This window comes from Callithrix jacchus, chromosome 1 (genome assembly GCF_049354715.1).
Source record: "Callithrix jacchus isolate 240 chromosome 1, calJac240_pri, whole genome shotgun sequence".
In the NCBI taxonomy this organism is placed as follows: domain Eukaryota; kingdom Metazoa; phylum Chordata; class Mammalia; order Primates; family Cebidae; genus Callithrix; species Callithrix jacchus.
Window position 1 is genome coordinate 101739915 of NC_133502.1, and position 23847 is coordinate 101763761.

A 23847-nucleotide genomic window follows, 5' to 3' on the forward strand; every position below is an offset into this window, starting at 1 on the left:
CCTCCTTCCCCTTCTGCTCCCTTCCTGCCCTTTCCCCTCCCCTCCCCTCCCCTCCCTTTCCTTCTCCTCCGCTCCCTTTCCTTCTCCTTCCCTCCCTTTCCTTCTCCTTCCCTCCCTTTCCTTCTCCTCCCCTCCCCTCCCTTTCCTTCTCCTCCGCTCCCTTTCCTTCTCCTTCCCTCCCTTTCCTTCTCCTCCCCTCCCCTCTTCTCCCTTCCAATCCCTTCCCTTCTCACCTCCCCTCCCCTCCTGTCCCCTCCCCTCCCCTCCCTCTCTCCTTCCTTTTTGTCCTTTTCTTTTGCATTTATTCTGCTTGGTTTTCTCTGAACTTCGTGGATCTGGATCCTGGTTTGGTCTCTGATATGAATTTGGAAAAAATTCTCAGTCATTATTGGTTCAAATATTTCTTCTGTTCCTTACTCTCTTTATTTTTTCTTCTTGTATTTTCATTACATATATGTTTTTAGTTTTCCCACAATTCTTGGATATGCTATTCTGTTGTTTTTTTTTTTAGTCTTTATTCTTCTTGCTCTTTAGTTTTGGAGGTTTTTATTTAGATTTTCTTAACTTCAGAGACTTACCTCAGCTGTGTCCAGTCTACTAATGAGCCCAACAAAGGCATTCTTTATTTCTGTCACTCTGTTTTTGATCTCTAGCAAAACAGAGTATAAATAGATGGAGCAAGTGGGTCTTTCCCACTTGCTCCATCTATTTAATTATTCTCTCTCTTTTTCCCTAGGATTTTTCATTTCTCTGCTTATTTTGCCTACCAGTTCTTTCATGTCTACTTTATCTATTGATGCTCTAGCATACTGATCATAGTTGTTTTAAATTCCTGGTCTCGTAATGCTAACATCCCTACATTGTCTGGTTCTGATGCCTTCTTTGTTTCTTTAAACTATGTTTTATTGCATTTTGGTATGCCTTGTAATTTTTTCTTGATAGCCAAGTATGCTGTAGAGTCAGCTCTACATATATGTGGATTAAATCAACCATAGATGGAAAATATTAAAAAATAAAATTGTGTCTATACCAAATTTGCACAGACCTTTTTTCCTTGTCATAATTCCCCAGACAATGTAATATAACAACTCTTTAGATAGCATTTATGTTGAATTAGAGATGATTTAAAGCATATGGGAGTATATGTAGAGGTTATATGCAAACACTACACAATTTTATATCAGGGACTTATGCATGTGAAGATTTTGGTATCTACGGGAGATCCTGAAACCAATACCCCATGAATACAAAGGAATGACTATTCAAAAAGACTGCTTTAAATAGGCCTTCCATAATGTGGTGGTAAGGTGCTGGGAGTGAGGAAGTCCTATGATTAGGCCTCAGTGTTTTCATGGGCCTGTGCCCCTGGACTGTGCTCTTTACAATTGTTTCTCAGTTCCTTTTGCCCACCTTTGGTGAGATAGAATGGCTAGAGTGGACTGGAGTTGAATATTTCTCTCCCTCCACATCAGTTAGTCTCTAAAAAAAACTCTAGCTCATTAGGCTGTGTTTAGGTAGTTTATCCAGAGGATAGGCTTCCTTAAGAAGAGCAGAGTGCTCTGGAGTTTTGAAATAGCTCCTTTCTCCCTTCCATTGACAGAAACATGGGGACAGTTTTTCTCCCTTATTTACTATGAGAATTTGTATGAGCTCCCAAGGCAAAACTCTCAAAAGCATGGGGGACTTCCAGGACTGGGTTCCCCTGGAATTTTTAACTATGAGATTTATCCACACTTAATCTCTGTCAATGAATCAATTCAGTTCAGCTTTTCCTACTCCTGCACTGGGTCTTGAAGAGGTTTCTGCTCTGGTAAGTTGTGATTCTCTATTTCCACCTGTTTCTCTCTCCAATTTGGGGACAGCGGTTTGCCCTGTGTACTGATTTCTTTAATGAATCTAAGAAGAGTTGTTTATTTTTCATTTCCTTCAGCTTTTTACTTTTTATGGAATGGTCTTTCCCACTTTCTCCATCTATTTAATTATTCTCTCTCTATTTATCAGTGCTAATTATTTTTATATAAATAGATAAAGAAAAAGACAGAATGTGAAAAACCTGAAATTAATGAAGGCATGTATTGATACATGCATCATAGAATCTTGAAAATAGGTCAAAAATGTGAAGGTCTTTTAGTATCACATAGTTTTCTGTTGACTCTATGTTTTTTCCTCCTTAGTACTAACAACCCTAAATAAGATATAAAAATCATCCTGCAAGAAATGGAATAAAACTTATTTCAGTGAAAATAACTGCAAATTAGGCCAAAAAAGGAAAGGTTTAAAAAAGTTCCTGGTGTCCTCATTTATTTTCTTATCTACTCTCTGATTTTTTGTAGACTTTCTGGATCATATCTGATAGAGTCATCCTGATATTTTTGTTTTGATTTTTGTTTTTGGTCCAACTCAAATTGTTTTTCTTTTATGAACATTTGGAGTGGCTCTTTTATACTGTAAATATTCTTCCCACAACCTTATCATGCACAGATATTTTCTGCTATAAAAGTATGTTCTACAGAGAAGCTAGTTGTTAAGAATTATTTATAGATTTTAACAAAGCAAAGGAAATAACTGTTAATCATTTGTATCCAATTTGTTTCCAATAGTTTTGAAAAAGGCTCATAGGGACATCTATAATATGGTAATTGTGTTTTTTGAAAAAACTAAGAAATTAATGAAAATTAAACTGTGGGTAAAATGATAAATGAATTCTAGTTTGAGGTTAGAACACAAAATGCTGCCAAATACAGGACAACCTCTGTTCATAGGGAGTCCATCCAATTATGCAGAAGTAAGCCAAAAAAATAGGTCTTTGAGTGGTTTTAGTAGATAAAAAATCTCTGCACAAAAGTCTCTTCATTTTGCTTCTTACGAAAATGTTTTAGACATGTGGTGTACAATATGATAGCCACACTAGCCATATGTGGCCACTGAGCACTTGAAATGTGCCTGGTTTGGATAGAGATGTGCTAAAATGTAAAATGCACACTGGTTTGAATGCATTAATGAAAAATGAGTGTAAAATATCTCATTAAAAGCTTTATTAATTACATATTGAATATAATTATATTTTAGATATATTAGGTTAAAATACAGCATTAAAATTAATTTCAGCTTTTTAAAATACTTTTAAAAATTGGCTAATAGAAATTTAAAAATTCCATATTTGGCTCACATATGTTTCCACTTGACAGCACTATTTTAGACTCTTTTTAAAAAATCTGACCTGTTTAATCCTTATTTTTCACACAATTCGAACATGTTTGTCTGTTTAAAAATCTCCCAGCAATTAGTAACATCAAAAAAGAAGGTGGGGGCAGGGCGGGGATAATGGCGGATGGGAGGCGGGACCAGATTGCAATTCTGGACAGAGCAGCCTGTGGAGGCTTGCATTGTGAATTTTAGCTCCAGATTGAATGCAAGAACAAACCAGCAATCCTGAGAGGACCCACAGACCCTCCAAAGGAAGCAGACTGCCCCTGCAGGACCCAAGAGACACCCCAAATACTATGAGTGCCCCAGCTGCAGAAGTGAGAAAGGGAGACCCTCCTCTCCTGAACACACACCCCTGCTGGAGAAGCTGAAGGTCTGTTTGCAGAAGAAGTTTCTGACTTTACCTGGAGCTGAGTCAAGTCAGAGAGCTGACTGAAATACAGGCATGGAGAAAGCAGCAGAAAGGCCCTGGGAGCTCACTGTCCCCAAGCAGCCCATTCCGGCTGGCACCACAGGGATCCATTGGAGGGTAGCCAGAGGAGCAGGGGTTAAACTTCACAGGGAGAAAGAATTCTCTAGTTGAACCTTGTAACAATTTGAATGGGGTGAGAAGCCTCCTGGTCAGAACTCAGGGCTGGATTGGAATTGGGGATGCAGACTTCACAGGCAGGGGAAGCACTAAAGCCCTTTTATCTCTCAGCAGGGAAGCAGATAGCCTCAGGCAAGTTTTCAAGTCCATTACCCTCTGCCCAAAACAGACTGGGACTACTGGGGGTAGGCAGGGTGGGAGTGAGACCGGCCCTTCCCTTCAGATTGCGTGGGAGCTGGGTGAGGCCTGTGACTGCTGGCTTTTCCCTACATCCCTGACAACCTGTGTGACTCAGCAGAGGCAGCCATAATCCTCCTAGGTACACAACTCCAATGACCTCTGAATCCACCCGCACCACCCACAGCAAACTCAGCAAGACCTGCCCAAGCAAAGTGTGAGCTCCAACATGCCTAGTCCCACTCCCACCTGGTGGTCCTTTCCTATCCACACTGGTAGTAGAAGATAAAGGACATATAATCTTGGGAGTTCTAGGGCCCTGCCCACTGCTGATCCCTCTCCACACTGCTAAAGCTGATGCTTTCGAGAAAGTGCCACCTCTTGGCAGGCAGCCAACTAGCACAAAAATACAGCATTAAACCACCAAAGGTAAGGAACCCCATGGAGTCCACTGCATCCTCCACCACCTCCACCAGAACAGGTGCTGGTACCTACAGTGAGAGATCCATAAACAGTTTACATCACTGGATTCTATGCAGGAACCTCCAGTACCAGCCTGGAACTGGGCAGACTTACTGGGTAGCTAGACCAAGAAGAAAGACAGCAATCACTGTGTTTCAGCTCACATCCATAGGAAAATGGGGAGAGTACTACATCAAGGGAACACCCCATGGGACAAAATAATCTGAACAATGGACTGCAGCCCTAGACCTTCCCTTTGACAGAGACTACTCCAATGAGAAGGAGCCAGAAAACCAACACTGATAATATGACAAAACAAGTCTCTTCAACATCCCTGAAAAATCACAGTAGTTCACCAACAATGGATCCAAACAAAGAAGAAATTCCCGATTTGCCTGAAAAAGAATTCTGGAGGTTAGTTATTAAGCTAGTCAGGGAGGGACCAGAAAAAGGTGAAGCCCAGTGCAAGGAAATCCAAAAAATGATACAAGAAGTGAAGGGAGAAATATTCATGGAAATAGATAGCTTAAAGAAAAAGTAATAAAAAATGTAGGAAACTTTGTGCATACTTTTAGAAATGCAAACTGCTCTGGAAAGTCTCAGCAACAGAAATTAACAAGTAGAAGAAAGAAATTCAGAGCTCGAAAACAAGGACTTCGAATTAACCCAATCCAAAAAAGACAAAGAAAAAAGCATAAGAAACTATGGACAAAACCTCCAAGAAGTCAGGGATTATGTTAAATGACCAAACCTAAGGATAATCAGTATACCTGAGGAAGAAGAGAATTCTAAAAGCCTGGAAAACGTATTTGGGGGAATAATCGAGGAAAACTTCCTGGCCTTGTAGGAGATATAGATATCCAAACACAAGAAGCACAGAAAACACCTGGGAAATTCATTGCAAAAAGATCTTCACCCAGGCACATTGTCATCAGGTTATCCAAAGTCAAGATGAAGGAAATAATCTTAAGAGCTGTGAGACAGATGCACCAGGTAACTTATAAAGGAAAACCTATCAGATTAACAGCAGATTTCTTAGCAGAAACCCTACAAGCTAGAAGAAATTGGGGACCTATCTGAAGTCTCCTCAAACTAAACAATTATCAGCTAAGAACTTTGTTTCCTGAGAAACTAAGTATCATATATGAAGGAAAGATACAGTCATTTTCAGACAAACAAATGCTGAGATAATTCACCATTACCAAACCACTACTGAAAGAATTGCTAAAATGAACTCTAAATCTTAAGGCAAATCCTGGAAACAATACACCAGAACCTCTTTAAGCATAAATTGCAGAGGACCTATAACACAAAAAATATAAGTTAAAAAGCAAAAACAAAAAGTACACAGGGGAAAAAAGAGCACAATGAAAGCAACAGTATCTCATATTTCAGTAGAACATTGAATGTAAATAGCTTAAATGCTCCACTTAAAAGATACAGAACCATAGAATGGATAAGAACTCACCAACCAACTATATGGTGCCTTCAAGAGACTCACCTAACACATAAGGACTCACATAAACTTATAGGAAAAGGGTGGAAAAAGGCGTTTCATGCAAATGGACACCAAAAGCGAGCAGGAGTAGCTATTATTATATTAGAAAAAAAAATTAAAGAATAGCCATTAAAAGAGGCAAAGAGGGACAGTATATAATGGTAAAAGGCTTTGTCCAACAGGAAAATGTCACAATCCTAAACATATATGCACCTAACACTCAAGCTTCCAAATTTATTAAACAATTACTAATAGACCTAAGAAACGAGATACCAACACAATAATAGCAGGGGACTTCAATACTCCACTGACAGCACTAGGCAGGTCATAAGACACAAAGTCAAAAAAGAAACAATGGATTTAAACTATACCTTGGAACAAATGGACTTAACAGATATATATAGAAGATTTCATTGAACAACCATGGAGTACACATTCTATTCAACAGGGTGTGCAACTTTCTCCAAGATAGATCATATGATAGCCATAAAACAAGCCTCAATAAATTTTAGTAAATTGAAATTATATCAAGCACTCTCTCAGACCGCAGTAGAGTAAAACTGAAAATCAACTCCAAAAGGAGCCTTCAAAATCATGCAAATACATGGAAATTAACTTGCTCCTAAATGAGCATTGGGTCAAAAACAAAGTCAAGATGGATATTAAGAAATTCTTTGAACAGAATGACAGTAATGACACAATGTATCAAACAGAATGACAGTAATGACACAACATATCAAAACCCCTGGGATACAGCAAAGGCAGCACTAACAGGCAAGTCTATAGCCCTAAATGCCTACATCAAAAAGTCTGAAAGAGTACGGAGAGACAATCTAAGATCACATGTAAAAGAACTAACCAATAAAAACAAACCAAATTCAAACCTAGCAGAAGAAAGGAAGTGACCAAATCAGCACAGAACTAAATGAAGTTGAAACAACAACAACAAAAACACAAAAGATAAGCGAAACAAAAAGCTGGTTCTTTGAAAAGATAAATAAGCTTGACTGAGTGTTAGCAAAATCGAGAAAAGAAGAGAGGAAATCTAAATAACCTCACTGAGAAACGAAACAGGAGATATTACAACTGACACCACTAAAATATAAAAGATCATTCAGGGCTACTATGAACACCTTTACACACATAAACTAGAAAACCTAGAAGAGGTGGATACATTCCTGGAAAGATACAACATTGTATGTTCTCACTATGTGGGAGTCAAGCTATGAGAATGCAAAGGCATAAGAATGATACAATGGACGTTGGGGACTTGGGGGAAAGGTGGGAAGAAGACAGGGGATAAAAGACTACAGATATGGTGCACTGCTCAGGTGATGGGTACACCAAAATTCCACAGATCACCACTAAAGAACTTACTCATGCAATCGAATACCACCTGTACCTCAACAACTTAGAGAAAAATACATAAATAAAAGAAAAAAACTTCAAATAAAAAAACTGAATGATGCACCTTTTTTTTTTTTTTTTTTTTTTTTTTTAAGACGGGGTTTCGCTCTTGTTACCCAGGCTGGAGTGCAATGGCGCGATCTCGGCTCACCGCAACCTCCGCCTCCTGGGTTCAGGCAATTCTCCTGCCTCAGCCTCCTGAGTAGCCGAGATTACAGGTACGCGCCACCATGCCCAGCTAATTTTTTGTGTTTTTAGTAGAGATGGGGTTTCACCATGTTGACCAGGATGGTCTCGATCTCTTGACCTTGTGATCCACCCGCCTTGGCCTCCCAAAATGCTGGGATTACAGGCGTGAGCCACCGCGCCCAGCCCCACCTCCTTTTTTTTCTTTTTCTTTGTTTTGTTAATCAATGAGCGCTTGTTATGTTGCTCAGGTTGGCCTTGAACTTATAGCCTCGCCTCTTCAAGCGCCAGGACAACTGGCTGGAGCCACCGTGGCCCCATTTTTTTTTTTTTCAGAGCGATGTGACAGTACATTAAGTTTTCACAAGCTGGTAGGGTTGAACCGGGGGCAGAAGCCCCTGATACACGGACTTCACTGCCCACCCCAACCTCTGGCTGACCTGGACACAGGATGGACGGCTGTCAGATTGGGAGAACAACTTTGTAGGGCGATTGGGTCTGCCCAGGCTGAGCCTCGGAGGAGGCCGGGTTCCTGGTCATCTTGTGGCTGACAGCGATGCTGCTGTTAGTGACTCGGGGCCCGTACCAGCCTGCCCAGTACTGGGTGTCCTGGCCCCCGTGCCCGAAGGGGATGTAGCAGACACCTGGAGGGTAGTCCGAGAAGGTGTGGGAGAACTCTGTCCATGCGGCATCGTTCCACTGTTCAATGGTCACAGGTGGGGGCTCGAAGGAATCCAACACGAAGTAGTCAGCCGAGGCCAGGTACACGTTGAGTTGGTAGGTGCAGCCACAGTCGGCTCTGGCGGCAAACTAGTCCTTAACTGTGATGTCTGGCCTGAACGTGTCCAGTAGCTCCTTCCAGTAGCCCTTGGCTACAAGGTCCACCAGCTGGGACTTGAGGCACATCTCGTAAGACGTGACAAAATACTTCTTGACTTTGTGGTCAGGAAAATCTGTCCCATGGGCTCCAGGGAGGCTCTCCACCTTCCAGTTGTCGCCACCTTTGGTAATGATTTGCCATGCTAACATACCTTCTTCGGCACATGGGTCGTGCAGGAGGTTGCTCTGCAGGCTCCTTAGGAAGTAGCAGATCTTCCAGTCCTCCACAGGCTGGTCCCAGTCCTTGGGGATGAAGCCGTCTCGCAGACACTTGCTCTTCCAGAGGATCATGAGGTCAATGAGGTCCCGCCAGAGGCTGCAGACGGGGCGGCAGTTCAGCAGCAGCTGGCGGGCGGGCACGTGCAATAACAGCTCCAGCGGGATGTTCTCTGGCAGCTCGTTAATGCTGGCCAGGGCTGCGGTGGGGTGGGGAGCATCCATGGCTTTCGCCTGGAAGTCAGATGTGATGAAAGAACCCAAGGGGAAGCCCCCACAACACCTGACTGGGATGCTTTGGGTGTCAGGCCAGAGTCCACTTGGAGATTGCTGGGGTCCCTGGGGCTTGGGCCCTGGCGGCGGCGGGCCTGCGTGTCCTGAAGCTCAGTCTCGATGCACCTTTAAGAACTAGGAAAGCAATGGCAAACCAAACCCAAAATTAGGGTAAGGAAAGAAAGAATAAGGATCAGAGCAGAAATAAATGAATTTGAAATGAAGCTATGGGGATGCAAAGTAATAAGAATGATATAACAGGACTTTGGGTACTTGGGGGGAAGAGTGGGAGGGGGCCGAGGGATAAAAGACTACGAATATGGTTCAGTGTATACTGCGCAGGTGATGAGTGCACCAAAATCTCACACATCACCACTAAAGGACTTATTCATGTAACAAAATACCACTCGTACCCCAATACCCCAATAACTTATGGAGAAATACAAAAATAAAGATAAAAAGCCAAAGGGCAAAAAGAAGGTGATTTGGTATACACGTAGTGTGGGAAGCCTGGTAGAGCCTGCCATGTTGTTGCTAATGAAAATGTATTGTCTAGGAAAGTTTATAGTCATCCAATGAGATAAAACCTTAAGATTTGAGGACACTACATTTATTATTTCCTGCTCAATAAAGTTGTGTGGGAACTCCAAATTCAATGGCTTCTCAAAATAAGCATTTATTTTTTGCTAATATATCTGCATGTTGGTTGGGGTTTAGCTGATTTATGCTGGGCTTGTCTACAAGCTGCAGGTTGGGTAAAGATTTGCTCCTTGTGTTATTTCCTTTGAACTAGTTGCTGAGTCTTTTCCTTTTCATGAAAAGGCTGGTGTGCAAGTAAGCAAGTGGAACTGCTCAACTTCAGACCTCTGCTTATAAAACATCTCTTAAATCCTTTGACCAAAGCAAAGCATGTGGTCACACTGAAAAATCAGGAGGTGGGAAAATGTTTTCTCTGCCATGAAGCCATGGTAAGGACATTTATGTATATCCTCCAATAAAGACCTGAGATTAATATAATGTAGCACACGCACCTACAAAGCAACAAGCAAAACAAAAACGGCTTATAAAGCAGAAATAGAAAATCATTGAAAAAATCACCAAAGCTCACTGAGAAGAAAATCTGAGGCCATTTGGCATAAAGATAAACACCTGTAACCACCTCTAAACCTTACATCTGAAACCTTACAGTAATACATTCTGATTTTACTGATACCCTATTTAATTTTTTTAAAAGGCCCACCAACTTAATCAATGTATTATATTCTCTGGTCATTATTTTTTATGACATCCACATTACCTATGTAGTCTTCCTTAGCATTTCCTAAAAGGAAAGCATATTGCTCTAATTTCCAGATCAAGGCACTAACTTCAGAGGAATTAAGAAATATGGTTAAGGTCACATAACTACTTGCAGTTCTAGAATTAGAATTCTACTCAAGTCTGTAAGACTCCAAAGCCTATATTCTTTCTGTTTTCCAACATGGTTTCTAGGAAAATAAAGAAGTGAGCAATCACAGTTAATCTATATTATTGTACAATGTATTAATGGGCATTCTTAGGGTTGCATTTGTTTTTAGGAAAAAATTAAATTTTGTTTCACATGAGTATCATATTTTTTAGAAAGATTTTTGAGGTAATCAGCATATGTCACCCTGAGACATGCCACTCTGGCATAAGGGTTATGTTGAGCTGAAGGAAATTGAAAGTCAATACATGAAGGAAGAATTCTCTGCCCTCTGCCGTTCTTCCTAAAAGCAGGACATAAATTTTCCTTTGTGAAGGCGTTTCTTCTTTTCCTGGACCAGAGAGTAACTCTTATCATCAGAGATGAAGAGTTGGCAATGAGATGAGTCTGCATAAACAAACTTTATTCAAATAATTCTTATATTAGTTTCTCCCCATTTTCCTTTTGCCCTAGTCACTTCCCCACAATTTATCATCTATTGAAGCCCAAACCCCCTTTGTTAAAATGGTATAAGTCCCTGAGACTAGCTACTTATTTGCGTTTCACTTACTTTTCTCTGAATTTGTGTTCACAGAAGAGATCAATAAAAATTGTGTGACTCTTTTTCCTGTAAATATTTCTTTTGGTAGTCTAATTTGCAGGCCCCCAGGTACTAAACCTAAGAGGGTAGAGGAAAATTTTTTGTCTCTGTCATTTTTTTATCAGAAAGTTAAAATATAGCACAGCATGTTGAATATAGCTAATAATTGAGTACTGTAAATTTTAATACCACTAAGAGAATGTATGTTTTAATCACAAAATTTTTAAACATTTGAGGTGATATATATGTTTATTAGCTTAATTTAATGATTACAAAGTGTATTCAAAAATAATACTAACATAAGACCTAACATCATAAAAACCCTAGAAGAAAACCTAGGCAAAATCATTCAGGACATAGGCATAGGCAAGGACTTCATGACTAAAACACAAAAAGCATTGGCAACAAAAGCCAAAATAGACAAATGGGACCTAATCGAACTCCACAGCTTCTGCACGACAAAAGAAACAATCATTAGAGTGAATTGGCAACTCACAGAATGGGAAAAACATTTTTTGCAATCTACCCATCTGACAAAGGGCTAATATCCAGAATTTACAAAGAACTAAAACAGATTTATAAGAGAAAAACAAACAAGCTCATCCAAAAGTGGGTAAAGGATATGAACAGACACTTTACAAAAGAAGACATCTATGAGGTCAACAAACATATGAAAAAATGCTCATCACGGATTATTAGAGAAATGCAAATCAAAACTACATTGAGATGCCATCTCACGCCAGTTAGAATGGCGATCATTAAAAAATCTGGAGACAACAGATGCTGGAGAGAATGTGGAGAAATAGGAACACTTTTACACTGTTGGTGGGAGTGTAAACTAGTTCAACTATTGTGGAAGACAGTGTGGTGCTTCCTCAAAGACCTAGAAATAGAAATTCCATTTGACCCAGCAATCACATTACTGGGTATATGCCCAAAGGATTATAAATCATTCTGTTATAAAGTCACATGCACACGTGTGTTTATTGCAGCACTGTTTACAATAGCAAAGACCTGGAACCAACTCAAATGCCCATCGATGTTAGACTGGACAAGGAAAATGTGGCACATATACTACATGGGATACTATGCATGTCCCTTTGTAGGGACATGGATGAATCTGGAAACCATTATTCTCAGCAAACTGACACAAGAACAGAGAAACACTGCATGTTCTCACTCATAGGCAGGTGTTGAACAATGAGAACACAGGGACAAAGGGAGGGGAGCATCACACACTGGAGTCTGTTGGGGGGGCAAGGGAGGGGCAGCATGGGGGTGGGAAGGTTGTGGAGGGATAACATGGGGAGAAATGCCAGATGTAGGTGATGGGGGGATGGAGGCAGCAAACCATATTGCCATGTGTATACCTATGCAACAATCCTGCATAATCTGCACATGTACCCCAGAACCTAAAGTACAGTAAAAAAAGAAAAGAAAATACTTTGTACATCATAAATGCATAATTTGTCAATATACAATGAAAAAGGTAAAGTAATACCCAATTTATCTCTGCTTAGAAGAATAATATTGCTATAGCTTGTGTATTATTTTGGGTTTCTTTGTTCTCATGGTACACACATAGAAGAGATTTTACTAATTGTTAAAAGAAAGAATTTAAAAATTTCAATTTTATGACCTACACTGTTTATAAAATTGAATAGGTGTTGAATAAAGTATTTCTGGTAGGTAATAATTAGCACAGGAGTCTTGAGAGGATATGAGTATTTTGTTACTTAGTTTTCTTCTGAGAGGGAAAGAACAGGGACTTTAGGTTAGGGAGGAAGTAGAAATAACATCTTATTTATAGAAATAGTGGCAGTGAGTTCTGTTTGGAGATTTCACAGTAACCATTTACAGTAGGGAGCCATCTTTGGATTTTTGAGTCAAGAATCAGTGAAATGATAAGAGTGTAAACGTCATTCCCATTTCTCTTAAGATGGCTCTAGTTTGGATCACCTTTATAACACCTTGGAATTCTCTAAGGATCTGATGAACTTTAGATTCTTTATCATGTGGTATTGGAAAACAGACAGACAGTGCCTTTGTTTCTTTGGCTTGTGGCATGAGTAATATGGAAATATTTTAGGGAAATAGAAACTGAAACTCATGAAAAAACATTAGGCATCCTTCTGTCTCTACTAAAGTGTTATAGAAATGCTCAGCTCTATTTCTGAGATCCTGGAAAAATGGCCCTGTATCCCCTTGTTTTTCTTTTCTTCCTCTGTTTTTATTGTGTTGTGACCCTGCTCTGTGAAGGAAATGGGGCGTTGTACTCTCGGAGAATAATATGAGTTGAAGATGGGTCATGAAGAAGGAAGGGTCTGCCCTCTCCATGCTGAGGTCAACCACTAACACTCCATGTATCCATCGATTTTCCAAGAAATATACCACTTTCTGCCCCTATACCTTACTGTATCCATTTTTTTGTCAACCTTCTCTTCTTTTCTTTCTCTTTCTCTTTTTAAAGATAGAGCCAGTGTTTTTCTCCGGTGATGCATGTAGGCTCAAAGTTGCAAAATCTTAAAAATGAAAAAAGATATTTTTGGGGTGATTAAGCTCAATGTAACCATTGAAATGCCTATCTTTTAAAAAATTAATTAGGGAATAATAGGGACAAAAACCCAGGCAACAACTTAAGGTCAAAGTTTGGTTAAGCATTGTGGTTTTTAAAGGAATAGTGCAGTGTTGTTGGCTGAGCTTCTCTTCCCAGAAGAGACAGGTTCTTCTGGGACTTACCCCTTGATCTTGTGAAATTTTTAGGTTAGTGTATTTTTTATATCATTGTTGAATTATTTGAGAGATAGTAGTTCAAGGGAAAAAAGGAAGTTGGATGCAAAAGCTTGACTACATATGAGTGATTGAGACTAAAATAGGAAAAATGACTCCTACAGAAAGATGTTTTCGTTCCAGCACCTCAAACTTGATTCAGACATTTATTTGTATTTAACTTTCCAACAAATTTATTTATTTTTAGCTTGCATGCAATAAAATTCACTCTTTTTGTTGGACAGATTAATAAATCTTGACCAATGCACAGAACTGTGAAACTAGTACCATGCTCTACATACAGACCAATTTATTCATTCCCACTGTTTCTGAATTATTGGATTTTTTTTTTTTGCTATATATCAGAGGAAAACCAACATAAATTGGCTTAAGAAAAAAGACAGTTACTGGCTCATGGAAATACAAGATCTAAGGCTGGTTTTGCTTTTGACACTTTCAAATTCAGAACTCAAACATTGCCATCATAATTCTTCTCTTTCTCTATCAGATTTGAATCATTTACAGGCATCATGTGATGGCAAGATGGAAGACGCTGGCATCTCCAGATTGTATATTCTCACAAGTTCAAGTCCCTGAGAACAAATTCTCCATCATTTCTCAGTATTTTCATCAGAGGTCTCACTGCATCTTAATGTTGTTGTTGAATCACATGCCATCCCTGAACCAATCACTGTGGATAGAGAATATGATATGGAGATTGGTCTTGGTCCCATATTCTGCTCCTGAGATGGGTGAGAAGCTTAATCTTAGAACTGTGTATGGAAAGTGAGGTAGGGATGAGTCCCAAAAGAGAAAACAGAGGCTATTTCTAGAAGAGGATATGGATGTTGAAGATACATTCTGCAAACATCCACTCTGGGTTCCTAAACATTAAATAGAGCTTAACACTCAATTCTTCTCTACGAAAGTTACACTTTTGAGTATGTTCACCTACTTGTACAAAATGGGAAAATGGAGACATGTTATATTCAATTATACTACCAGGGATTTCTTACAGATTTAAGAGACAAACAACCAGGGATATGCTGAAAGCAGCTTGTGCTGGCTCACACACATGCCAATCATGGGATTTCTAACTATGCATTCAATGACTTCATGCTGCTAGCTTGAAATAGGCTGTGATGGAGCATTTACAGCAAAGAAATTGGTAAATGTTATGTATCAGGGCTTTTTCCTCTAGAGAGCTGGTTGGCAAACATTTACTCATACAACACTTCTGGCAGACGATAAGGAATTCTATACAATAAATATGATAGCACTGTGTGCTATCATAAATATGTGCTTATTTTAAATTAACTCACGTAATAATTGAAACAGGAATCAAGAGGAAGAAAATATCACCGTGCATGTGTGTGTGTGTGTGTGTGTATGGTGTTTGTTCAAATGAAAACAAAAATAAGTCTTCATAGAGAAGACAGCTTGTATTGGACATTGTCTTGGAGAGAATACACATCGTTTTGTGCCTGTGGCTTGTGATTTTTATAACTTATGTTTTTGTGTCTTATCCAAGAAAGTTTTTCATTTTGCAAAAAATGTTTCCTATGTTTTCTTCTAAAAGCATCATAATTTCTCAAATTAACTTTATATATGGCATAAGATAGAAGCCAAGGTTCATTTCTTTTTTGAATGCCTTAGTTGAGAATATAAAATACTCTCCTCTGAACACTAAGATATTACCACCGAATGCTGCTTATTCTCCATTTCTTTCTTCTCTTGGTCTCAATTCCTGGCACTGGTTCTGTTAAATTCATGAGTCTTCTGACAGCATACGAACAGAGGTCTTATGTTCAAAACCACCTGTGAGTTTGGCCTGACAGTGAGACTTGCTCTGTAGTCTAATCTACCACTAGCGGCTCTGATGCTAGATCAATGATCTGGGCACTCTTTTCCCCATGAGGAGCATGTAGGAGCTCCTGAAATACTAGCTGAACAAGAGCCATTCATTTTAATTTCAGCAGAATCTATGCAGATGTTCAATTTTCAAAAAAATATACCTTGTTCTCACTCCCACTACACTGGAACCCTGCCTCAGTTGCTCGGACTGTCATCTCCTGGGTTTTACTCCACCTCCTCTTTTCTTGGGGTCAGCTGAAGATGAAAAACGATTTTCTTCCCAAGAAGATCTTTAGTGTCTTGAGCCTCATAACTTCTTGTGTAATTTTATGTCAGTTCTCTCTTAGGGCACTGGCTCCGACAGCTGATGGATGTGGATGAATTTTCTGCAGTCGAGGTGTTCACTACCAGTTCTCTGCCTGCACGACCGCATTCCTTTTCACTTTAGTTTTCAGGGAACAGGAGTTTTTCCTTTAGGTCATATGCAGTCTAATGATTTTTTCGTGCAAAAAATTATTGAAGAAACAATTTTATGATTAGAGATGCAGAATATTTTAAAAGGCAAGTCTTCATTTCCTGGTTTATGATAACACATTTATTTGCTAGAGTTCTCAATAGGTCTGGAGGAACATTTAGAATGTAAGAGATTCCAAAGTCTGGTCATTTGGCACCTCAAAGGGTAAAATAAGAGTAAGTCTTCGAGAAGATTTAGTATTCATTTCATGTATGTTCCAGCCATGTACTGAATTTGTTGTGGAAGTGCAGTGAAAACATGAAAAGCTGGCACTAAGACTTTTTTAGAGATTTTTCCAGGAAGGGTCAAAACACCATTGCTTAGAGTGATTTAATAACAGAATAGCAGTTTGTGTGAAGCCGTGTGAAGCTTTTAAAAGCATTTGGTCTAAAGTTAAGCAAAGCACTCCAGAAGAGAGAAATTGTGGAATAGGGAAATGGGCCAAAGTTTTGGCCCTTCTAAATCTAGGTCTGACATCTAGCTTCAGTAGTTATTTGTGGTGCAACTTTGTGAATTTGACTTAACCTCTCTGGGTCTCAGATTTTTTATTTATTAAATGGCCATGTTGACACGACTTCAGAGTGTTGTTATGAATGAAATGAAAGTGTCTGAAGCTCTTGGCCATATTGCTTAGTACTCAACAAGTATTACTCATTGTCCTTCCTTAAGAGGGAGACAAAACTCTTATGGGGAATGTTTGAGAAAATTTCCAAATGGCTCTTATTATGCCCTAGTAGAGCAATGCAATAATTGTGTATGTGTGTTGGGGAGGTGGGGAATTGATGGAACTAATAAGTTATGATTCTTCTGTCATTTGCCCAATGATGGGAAAAATAACACATGCTATAGGGCTCAGGGGTGCTCTGACCACAGAGGAGTTCCACAGAGCACTGAAGTGTAACAGGCTAAATGTAGACATTTTTGGCCCTGAATTTAAGAGGAAAAATACTATGCAAAATTCATTGAGCAGTTTCTGTCCCTTTGTGTCTAAAAATGCCTTTGTCATTTCAGTCAAACACAAAGAAAGAAAGTCAATGTTATGGAAGACGTAAACAATGAGTCCTCCACTTTCTATGGGAATCCTGTTGATAACAGGTCCAATGGCCCTGCTGAAACAAATTCAGTTACAAGGAATAGACCACACTGTAAGGCATACTATTTAATTTTTGAGCAGCTGTAACTGTTAGAAATGTCTCTATATTTAGTCAAACTCAACACCTTTGTGCTGTAATGTTGATCATTTCAATGCTAGTTTAAGTCAGTTATTGCTGTCTTTTATTTCTTATTTTTTAATTGCATTTTAGGTTTTGGGGTACATGTACAGAACATGCAAGATAGTTGCATAGGTACACACGTGGCAGTGTGATTTGCTGTCTTCCTCCCCTTCACCCACATCTGGCATTTCTCCCCAGACTATCCCTCCCCAGCTCCCCCCCACGCTGTCCCTCCCCTATTCCCCACAATAGACCCCAGTGTGTAGTGCTCACCTCCCTGTGTCCATGAGTTCTCATTGTTCGTCACCCACCTATGAGTGAGAATATGCGATATTTCATTTTCTGCTCTTGTGTCAGTTTGCTGAGAGTGATGTTCTCCAGATTAATCCATGTCCCTACAAAGGACACGAACTCATCATTTTTGATGGCTGCATAATATTCCATGGTGTATATGTGCCACATTTTTCCAGTCCAGTCTATCATCGATGGGCATTTGAGTTGGTTCCAGGTCTTTGCTATTGTAAACAGTGCTGCAATGAACATTAGTGTGCATGTGTCCTTATAGTAGAACGATTTATAGTCCTTTGGATATATACCCAGTAATGGGATTGCTGGGTCAAATGGAATTTCTCTTTCTAGGTCTTTGAGGAATCATCACACTGTCTTCCACAATGGTTGAATTAATTTACACTCCCACCAACAGTGTAAAAGTGTTCCTATTTCTCCACATCCTCTCCAGCATCTGTTGTCTCCAGATTTTTTAATGATTGCTATTCTAACTGGCGTGAGATGGTATCTCAATGTAGTTTTGATTTGCATGTCTCTGATGACCAGTGATGATGAGCATTTTTTCATATGTTTGTTGGCCTCATGTATATCTTCTTTTGTAAAGTGTCTGTTCATATCCTTTGCCCATTTTTGAATGGGCTTGTTTGTTTTTTTCCTGTAAATCTGTTTGAGTTCTTTGTAAATTCTGATATCAGCCCTTTGTCAGATGGGTAAACTGCAAAAATTTTTTCCCATTCTGTTGGTTGCCGATTCACTCTAGTGACTGTTTCTTTTGCCGTGCAGAAGCTGTGAAGTTTCATTAGGTCCCATTTGTCTATTTTGGCTTTTGTTGCCAATGCTTTTGGTGTTTTGGTCATGAAGTCCTTGCCTACTCCTATGTCCTGAATGGTTTTGCCTATATTTTCTTCTAGGGTTTTTATGATGCCAGGTCTTATGTTTAAGTCTTTAATCCATCTGGAGTTAACTTTAGTGTAAGGTGTCAGGAAGGGGTCCAGTTTCTGCTTTCTGCACATGGCTAGCCAGTTTTCCCAACACCATTTATTAAACAAGGAATCCTTTCCCCATCGCTTGTTTTTGTCAGGTTTATCAAAGACTGTATGGTTGTAGATATGTTGTGTTGCCTCCAATGCCTCTGTTCTGTTCCATTGGTCTATATCTCTGTTTTGGTACCAGTACCATGCTGTTTTGATTACTGTAGCCTTGTAGTATAGCTTGAAGTCTGGTAGTGTGATGCCTCCCACTGTGTCCTTTTTGTTTAGAACTGACTTGGCTATGTGGGCTCCCTTTTGGTTCCAATATGAAGTTCAAGGTGGTTTTTTCCAGTTCTGTGAAGAAAGTCAATGTTGGCTTGATGGGGATAGCGTTGAGTCTGTAAATTACTTTGGGCAGTATGGCCATTTTCACGATATTGATTCTTCCTAACCATGAACATGGAATGTTTCTCCATCTGTTTGTGTCCTCTCTGATTTCGTTGAGCAGTGGTTTGTAGTTCTCCTTGAAGAGGTCCCTTACTTTCCTTGTTAGTTGTATTCCTAGGTATTTTATTCTGTTTGTAGCAATTGTGAATGGCAGTTCATTCTTGATTTGGCTTTCTTTAAGTCTGTTATTGGTGTAGACGAATGCTTGTGATTTTTGCACATTGATTTTATATCCTGAGACTTTGCTGAAGTTGCTTATCAGTTCCAGGAGTTTTGGGGCTGAGACGATGGGGTCTTCTAGATATACTATCATGTCATCTGCAAATGGAGACAATTTGGCTTCCTCCTTCCTATTTGAATACCCTTTATTTCTTTTTCTTGCCTGATTGCTCTGGCTAAAATTTCCATTACTATATTGAATAGGAGTGGTGAGAGAGGGCATCCTTGTCTAGTGCCAGATTTCAAAGGGAATGCTTCCAGTTTTTGCCCATTCAGTATGATACTGGCTGTTGGTTTGTCATAAATAGCTTTTATTATTTTTGAGATCCGTTCCATCAATACCGAGTTTATTTAGGGTTTTTAGCATAAAGGGCTGTTGAATTTTGTCAAAGGCCTTCTCTGCATCAATTGAGATCATCATGTGGTTTTTGGTTCTGTTTATGTGGTGAATTACATTTATAGACTTGCGTATGTTGAACCAGCCTTGCATCCCTGGGGTGAATCCTGCTTGGTCATGGTGGATAAGCCTTTTGATGTGCTGTTGCAATCGGCTTGCCAGTATTTTATTGAAGATTTTTGCATCTATGTTTATCCTGGATATTGGCCTGAAGTTTTCTTTTCTTGTTGAGTCTCTGCCGGGTTTTGGTATCAGGTTGAGGTTGGTCTCATAAAATGATTTGGGAAGGATTCCCTCTTTTTGGATTATTTAGAATAGTTTCAGAAGGAATGGTAACAGTTCCTCTTTGTGTGTCTGGTAGAATTCAGCTGTGAACCCATCTGGACCTGGGCTTTTTTTGTGTGGTAGGCTCTTAATTGCTGCCTCGACTTCAGACCTTGTTATTGGTCTATTCATAATTTCAGCTTCCTCCTGGTTTAGGCTTGGGAGGACACAGGAGTCCAGGAATTTATCCATTTCTTCCAGGTTTACTAGTTTATGTGCATAGAGTTGTTTGTAATATTCACTGATGATGGTTTGAATTTCTGTGGAATCTGTGGTGATTTCCCCTTTATCGTTTTTTATTGCATCTATTTGGTTGTTCTCTCTTTTCTTTTTTATCAGTCTTGCTAGTGGTCTGTATATTTTGTTGATCTTTTCAAAAAACCAGCTCTTGGATTTATTGATTTTTTGGAGGGTTTTTTGTGTCTCTATCTCCTTCAGTTCTTCTCTGATCTTAGTTATTTCTTGTCTTCTGCTAGGTTTTGAGTTTTTTTTGATCTTGCTCCTCCTGCTCTTTCAATTTTGACATTAGGGTGTCAATTTTGGATCTCTCCACTCTTCTCATGTGGTCACTTATAGCTATATATTTTCCTCTAGAGACTGCTTTAAAAGTGTCCCAGAGATTCTGGTACATTGTGTCTTCGTTCTCATTGGTTTCAAAGAACTTCTTTATTTCTGCTTTCATTTCATTGTTTATCCAGTCAACATTCAAGAGCCAGTTGTTTAGTTTCCATGACGCTGTGTGGTTCGGAGTTAGTTTCTGAATTCTGAGTTCTAACTTGATTGCACTATGGTCTGAGAGACTGTTTGTTATGATTTCCATTGTTTTGCATTTGCTGAGGAGTGTTTTACTTCCAATTATGTGGTCAATTTTAGAGTAGGTGTGATGTGGTGCTGAGAAGAATGTATATTCTGTGGATTTGGGGTGGAGAGTTCTGTAAATGTCTGTCAGGTTTGCTTGTTCTAGGTCTGAGTTCAAGTCCTGGATACCCTCGTTAATTTTCTGTCTGGTTGATCTGTCTAATATTGGCAGTGGAGTGTTAAAGTCTCCCACTATTATTGTGTGGGAGTCTAAGTCTCTTTGTAAGTCATTAAGAACTTGCCTTATATATCTGGGTGTTCCTGTATTGGGTCCGTATATATTTAGGATCGTTAGCTCTTCTTGTTGTATCGATTCTTTTACCATTATGTGATGTCCTTCTTTGTCTCTTTTGATCTTTGTTGCTTTAAAGTCTATTTTATCAGAGACAAGAATTGCAACTCCTGCTTTCTTTTGCTCTCCATTTGCTTGGTAAATCTTCCTCCATCCCTTTATTTTGAGCCTTTGTGTATCCTTGCATGTGAGATGGGTTTCCTGGATACAGCACACCAATGGGTTTTGGTTTTTTATCCAATTTGCCAGTCTGTGTCTTTTGATTGGTGCATTTAGCCCATTTACATTTATAGTTAATATTGTTATGTGTGAATTTGTTACTGCCATTTTGATGCTAGCTGGCTGTTTTGCCTGTTAGTTGATGCAGATTCTTCATTTTGTTGGTGCTCTTTATCATTTGGTATGTTTTTGAAATGGCTTATACTGGTTGTTCCTTTCTATGTGTAGTGCCTCTTTCAGGAGCTCTTGTAAAGCAGGCCTGGTGGTGACAAAATCTCTGAGTACTTGCTTGTTCGCAAAGGATTTTATTTTTCTTTCACTTCTGAAGCTCAGTTTGGCTGGATATGAAATTCTGGGTTGAAAGTTCTTTACTTTAAGGATGTTGAATATTGGCTACCACTCTCTTCTGGCTTGTAGTGTTTCTGCCGAGAGATCTGCTGTGAGTCTGATGGGCTTCCCTTTGTGGGTGACCCGACCTTTCTCTCTGGCTGCCCTTAGCATTTTCTCCTTCATTTCAACCCTGGTGAATCTGACGATTATGTCCCTTGGGGTTGCTCTTCTTGCAGAATATCTCTGTGGTGTTCTCTGTATTTCCTGGACTTGAATATTGCCCTGCCTTGCTAGGTTGGGGAAATTTTCCTGGATAATATCCTGAAGAGTATTTTCCAGCTTGGATTCATTCTCTTCGTCACATTCAGGTACACCTATCAACCGTAGATTAGGTCTCTTCACATAGTCCCACATTTCTTGGAGACTTTGTTCTTTCCTTTTTGCGCTTTTTTCTCTGACTGGAACTATATTGCTGCCCGGGAATCTCCTGGCCTGGCTTTCTGTTTAAGTCCCATTTAATCAGATGAATGTGGTATCTGCCTTCTGAAATCTCCAATTGCTGGCTTAACAGGGCCACCAAACCAGTGAATTTTCTACAGAGTGCCGCTGCGCCGTGGCCCCAGCCCAAACAGCCACGGCGGCTCAAACAGCCATGCTGGCAGCCTGTGCAGCTCCTACACCTGGGAATCTCCTGGTCCGTGGGTAATAAAGATCCATCTGGAAATGTGGCAAGCACTCACCAACTGTGGTTTCACTGGGAGCTGCAATCCTGAGTTGGTCCTACAGTGCCATCTCGAATCTTCCACAGCAGTAATCTGTCTTGTATTTCTTTAAAGGAATGCCAAGTGAAAGTTTGTAGGTTTGATTCTTATGATGGCTTTTTGGGTGCACCAGAAAGAAACATTTCATGACCTTGGTCTGCTGCTGAGTTACTATGTCATGCAGAAAGTTTCTGTAGTTAACGAGGGTAGGAGCATGGGCTTGGGGGATGAAGAGATCACATAGAAAGCTCACTCACTGCCAAGCCGTACCACTGTAGGAACAGCAACACAAATCCCATGCTTCTCTGTTGGTAGCTGGAATGCCTAACTCTTTCAGAGCACATAAGTCTCAGCGATGCTTACCGAGAAAATCTCAGTAGAGGTAACTTTTTCAGTTGTTAATTATCTATAGAAGAAAACCATAATTGCCTTTCTAAAGGACTCCTGCATTTGAACATTTAGATCTTTGACAGTGATTGTCTTTGAAACTTCAAATACTGGGAAACAATGTGCTCAGATGAAACACTGTTTGAATTTAGGCCTGTTAAAATCCTGGCTGTGATAGGAGTAACTCTTCAGATAACACTGATTTATTAATGCCCTGTGTCTGTTACCTATTGTTTTTCATCAGAAGCCCCAGAGAAAGCAGACATCTTAAGGAACTGTTGGTAGGTTACATTAGAGAATAATGACCCAAATAACAAAAGTCATCCTCTGAGGAATGACTTGTTGGAAGGAAGGTCAGTGAGAAGCAAATTTGTTAAATGTTAGGCTAGAATGGGATGCTGAATTTGACCCACTTTGTTGGGGAAGGCAGTTCCCAGGGTTTTCTTTCATAAAAGAATTAGCTTCAAATATAATAGAGTTTTACAATTGACAAAACCTATAAGATAGTTTTGTTCCATTCCCTTCATTTTAAGGTAAGAAAACCAAAGGACATTTTTAACAGATAATTATTGCATAGCTATTATATTCTAGGTACTGTTGTAGGTACTGGGGATGTTGTGAATAATAAGGTATTATTGACTAGTTAGGTCAATTAGACAGAGTTCTGGAACCAGTTAGTGCAGACCAGAGCTAGACTAGCACCCAACCCACTGTTGCTTTGACAAGCAGTCTTCTTGCCTCCACTGCTCAACTCTCAGCTCCTTGAATTGCTTGTTTTCCTGCTCTTCTACATGCTCACTTCTGTTGTCATGATGCCAGAAGAACAGTGATTCTCAACAATTTTGGCCTTCTCTTTTCCCCTTTAAAGACAAAAAGGATTTACACAAATATATTTTGTACCATCTCAGGGCATGTGTATCACTCTTGATGTCCACAAGCATCAGGGAAAGAAATTCTGTATCTGGGTGATAATACAAGAACACCAGTCACATAAAGAAAATATTATGGGGCCACGTACAGTGGCTCACACCTGTAATCCTAGCACTTTGGGAGGCTGAGGTGGG

General features: G+C 39.7%; 2 pseudogenes; one reads left to right on the forward strand and one right to left on the reverse strand.

The window, feature by feature from the left end:
• Nucleotides 1–728: 728 nt before the first annotated feature.
• On the reverse strand, nucleotides 729–8961 carry LOC100388028 (F-box only protein 6 pseudogene; annotated as a pseudogene).
• The window catches only part of LOC118145835 (major vault protein pseudogene), a 42904-nt pseudogene continuing 27901 nt past the window's right edge, over nucleotides 8845–23847 (forward strand).